Below are 5,079 nucleotides of genomic sequence, written 5' to 3'. Positions count from 1 at the left end.
AATAGAGTCATTTATTTTGGAATGCTCTATAGTCATAACTTTCAAATGCTCTTTTTTTCATCATTGCATATTTCACAACTTTGAAATGCTCTTAATTATGACTGTAATTATGCATAAATCATAACTTTAAAATATGCTCTTAATCATATCTGTGAGTATGCATAATTCATAATTTTAAAATATGCTCTTAATCATATCTGTGAGTATGCATAATTCATAATTTTAAAATGCTCTTAGTCTTAACTATAATTATGCATAAATAATAATTCTTAAAAATGCTCTTAACCAAAACTGTGATTTATGCTCAAAATTCTTAAACAATATCATATGAGTAATAAAGCTTGGCATTAAAAATCGCATGAGCAACGCTTTGTAAAATTCCCCAACACTTTTTCAAAAGATTTATAATAAAATCTTGTTGGGGTTTTTCGGTGTTGTATCCCCTTACCTGGACTTTCCATTAGCCTCAGAATCGACCTTTTACCTAGATAAAACACAAGGATGGATTTAGCGGAGCGTTTTGAAATTCAGTTCTAAAACTTAAATTAATTTATCTTATATATATATATGACCAAAATTTCTATCCGAGGATTAACATTTAACCAAAATATCCTACACCTTTTTATAAAAATACTCTACATATCTTCAAAATCTCAATACTCACTGAAATCCCATACTCAAATGATCATTAACAAACAATCACTAACATTATTTATAATTCCTCGAATCTCCAGAACATGCCTTAAAACACTCACAAGAAAACTCATCTCTTATTTCAACCCCGAACAGAGTTTGATCTTAATACCTATACATCAATAACTAAATCTATCCAAAAGTTACACTCAGCCAATATTCCACAAATCACCACACAACACAGAGACACCAAGCTTCAAAACCTCACCATCGGAATACACACACACAAAATCAGAACCTTCACCCAACACAGTGACCGAATAGCTCAAACCATAACCAAAAAAAAATCCAGATTTAACAACTAAAAATAACAACCAAAATATCAATCTAACAGTGAGCTAATTTACTCAAGAAATTGGAAAATTACATTAAGAATTTTCTCAGAAAACTACCGAAAAATCGCCGGAATTCACGCCTCCAAACCGCCGGAAGACACCCATGGAGAACCGGGTTTCCTCTCGGGTTCAGCGGGTCACGGGTTTGCGGGATTCTGGGTTGCAGGTTGCACAGGTTGCACGGGTCGTGGGTCTTCGAAGGTTCGGCCGGAGAAACACCTATCCCGCCGGAAAACGCGCCGGACATCGCCACTGAAGGTCGGCTTCACGGGTTCTCGGTCACTGGGTCATGGCTGGATGGGTTCGGGGTTACGGTTTCGTTGGAAACCGCCATTGGTCCGCCGGATTTCCCTCTGACCACCGAACATGGAGGATCGGACCTCCCTGGCTCACGGCTCACCGAAACCTTTCCGGGTTTTCTCTCTCTCGGGTCACGGGCTGCACCAGTTTGATGGGTCTTCCGGTTATGCGCACACACGGGTCACGGGCTCGCCAGAAACCGCTCCCTGCCTCGCCGGATTTCGGTCATGGCCACCACCCACGGAGGATCGGGTTCCCTGGGTTCCGGGTCGACTCCATCTCTGGCTCCCTCTCCCGATCTCTCACTCTCCCTCTCTCAAACTCTGACTCTCCCTCTCTCAAACTCTCTCTCCGATCTCTCAAACTCTCTGTCTCTCGCTCCTCTCTGTTTCTCCCTCTCCGTGCGTCACAGGCCTAAGAAGAGAAAATGAAGAAGGAAGAAGATGCAGAAAGAAAGAAGAGAAAAATTTTAATAAAGACAAGACACTTGCCGTGCAAGTTCTTCTTTCTTTCTTTCTTTCTTTCTTTCTTTCTTTTCTTTTTTTTTTTTTTTTTTTTTTTTTAACAACTTGTTAAGTAAGTTACTTACTTAATAAGTTATATATATTATTATTATTAAAAAAATTTGGGATATTACATATAACCCTCTAGTAAAAAAAAAAAAAAAAAAAAAAAACTGGAACACATCCAAATAGAAACAAAGGCTCTTAAACAGCAAACCACACCAATAGATTTTATAAATAAAAATTTTACCCTAGAGAATAATTGAACTCGATTTATGAGCTTAGTTTCATAACAAGATAATATAACACTTTTGACCTGCCTAATAATTAGTAATCCCTTAATTAATAACTGACTAGAATCATTATATTTGCCTAATATTAATTTAGGAATTTAAGTTTTTATTGACAAAAAAAAAATACTGTTTTATAAAAATATAAAATGTACTGTTTATGTTTATGTTTATGAATAATAACACTTCAATAACCCTTTTACGTAATTACGTCTTTAATATTAATTTGATAATTTAAGTTTTATTGACAAAAATAATATAATACTATTTTATAAAATAAATAAATAAAGTGCGACTCTTAACACAGCCACAAATGACATTGAAAAGTTGCTGGAAAAAAAATACAATTTAATAAAACTAATACCATTTTGAAATGATTGTATCGCCTTAAGCCTCCAGATCCTTATTCTTTGTCAGCTTTCTACTGTTTCCATTACTTTAGTCCACTTCATGCACTGCTCGATGCTAGACTATTCGAACACTCAAACTCCAACCCCAACGTCCACCTGCTAGTCTCTTCTTCTTATCTCTCTTTTTGTTCCTCTTCTTTCTTCCTCTTACAAAAATGAAAGCTTATGGTGCGAGAGATTTTCGAAAGGAGAGGCAAAGAGGTTGACGAGAGAGCCGGGCCTGGACTTACGGTGCGAGAGATTGCCGACGAGGAGGCAGAGATGCTATAAGCCAAAGAACAAGATTCATGTTTTTTTAAAAGATTTGTGTTCTTGGCTTTTGATGGATGATTTTTTTTATGTAGGAGTTCTAAAGTTTCTCAAAGATGGAAATATAAATGTAATTTTATTTTATTATTTTACAAAATTGTTTTGTTCCTCTTCCTGAGCATTTAATGATTGTTGTTGTTGTTTTTTTTTTTTTTTTTCATAAAATTTTCTTTGACGGTTGGTTTTTCGATGTAATTTTTTTTTCTTCTATTATCAGCAGGGGGCGGGCATCAACATCAGCAATTTTTTTTTTTCCAGATATATATCTATAAAAGAAAAAAAAAAATCTTCATACATTTAAGCCCTTGCCCGTCCCCCTTTATCTCCGCCACTGGTTGTCATTATAATATATATATATTGGCAAAAGCTATAAAGTGACATAGAGAGGCAGGCGGTGCATGTAGTCATGTAGAGAGTTTGGCGATGGCTTTCCACGGGCAGAGAGAAGCCACTGTTGGGTTTGCTTGACGCACACTTCATATTACGCATGAAGAAGGAAATTGCGTACATTCTTTAAGATTTAGAATTAATCGCTGATGACGAAGGTGCATGGATTATGCATGTTACCAGGAAAGTTGTCCAACCACCTTGTGCGACGTGACGAATTGGCTTGCATAATTAAAATACACGATATGGGCATCCAGTTTAATATTGTTTGACCGGCCAATTACAGTAATCAGAGTTCGACCAAAAAATAAGAAAGGTTGTTGGATTTTACTTTTTAGGAATTATTCTATTTTATTAGATTAGATCTTCATTGATTTGACAAAAAGAAACACTATCATGAGTACCCTTTATGTGGGTTTTTTTTTTTTTTTTTTTTTATTTTGTTTTATTATTATTTTATTTTTAATTTTGGGTCAACCTGTTCGGTTTTAAAAAATTATTCCACAATTACATGCTGAGATATATTGTAAGAGAATTTTACGTGTAGCATTACTCTTATAAGCATTTCTAGTAGTCTCACCAAATTTTACTCACCAAAATAACTAAAAATTACTTTTTTCTATTCTGGTGAGCCACTTTATTAAAATTCTCCCAGCAGCCTCATCATTTTAACTAGTCAATATTCACTATTCCATTTAAATAATAATTTTTTCATATTTTTTTTTTTTTATATATAATCTTTTTACAAAAAATCATTCATATCCATGAAATAAGGACAATATCGTGTGAGAGATGGGAGATGGGAGAAGAAAATGAGAGAAAAAAGGAAAAAAGTGTGCTAATCATGTGAGAGAGAAAGGTGAAACAAAATTTGGTGAGTCGGTTGTTGAGTGAAAATGCCTGGTCTAATTTGACTAGTAATTTCAGTCATCAAATTTTTTTGGTTAAAATGGTGAGGTTGCTGGGAGTAGTTTTTAAGAGTTTTCATCAAATTGGCTCACCAAAATAGCTAAAAAACTAATTTGATGAAGCTACTAAAAATGCTCTAAAACTCTGAAGAAAGAAATGGATGATTCCATATTAATACAAGATTGGTATTGACTCGGTCTAATACACGATCACATGCAAGAAACTTCGGGCCGAAGAAAAGCCCAACCGCCATGATGCCGTTTTTCAATTCTAACCCCACAAGCTGATATATTTATTTATTGCTCCTTGTTCAAGAGTATCTAATATCTAAATAATTCTTTAGATATATATATTTTCGTTTTACCTATTAAATCATTTGAGCGACACTGACAGTAGCTTGATGTAGCGTGTAAAATGAAAGGGAAAGGGATAGTTTGAAGCTTTTTATTTTTTTTTAACAAATTTAAAACATAAAACACTTACAAAAAAAAATTTAAAACTATTTTTATATTTATGTCATATTACAATAAAAAAACAAAAAGTATCATCTAAAAAGTTTTAAAAACAAATTATTTTTCAAGTCAACACAATTCTTTGTATAAAATTTACGAAACTGGCTTACGTTTTTTAAAAATGTAAATCAATTTTTTAGTGATATCAAATGCACATTCCGGTAATTAATCTCTTACTTCACTTATCTCGTAGTCAGTACCCTTTATGCTGATGCATCACACTCTACTAAAACATCTACCATTCGACGCCAGCCTCATTGCAACCCCCAACAAATACCATGCGGCACCGCCTGATTCTCCTTCTCCTCTCTTTGCAATCCCTCATTTGTCATGAGCTTTGTCATGAATGGATAATCCGATAATGGTTGTGTTCAAATGATTTTCATGTCAGCCAAGCACTCAAAAATAATTGGACATCATTTTTTTGCCTC

The sequence above is a fragment of the Alnus glutinosa genome, chromosome 14 (genome assembly GCF_958979055.1).
Source record: "Alnus glutinosa chromosome 14, dhAlnGlut1.1, whole genome shotgun sequence".
Classification (NCBI taxonomy): domain Eukaryota; kingdom Viridiplantae; phylum Streptophyta; class Magnoliopsida; order Fagales; family Betulaceae; genus Alnus; species Alnus glutinosa.
The sequence above is the reverse complement of the archived record's forward strand: the minus strand, read 5'-3'. Positions refer to the sequence as shown.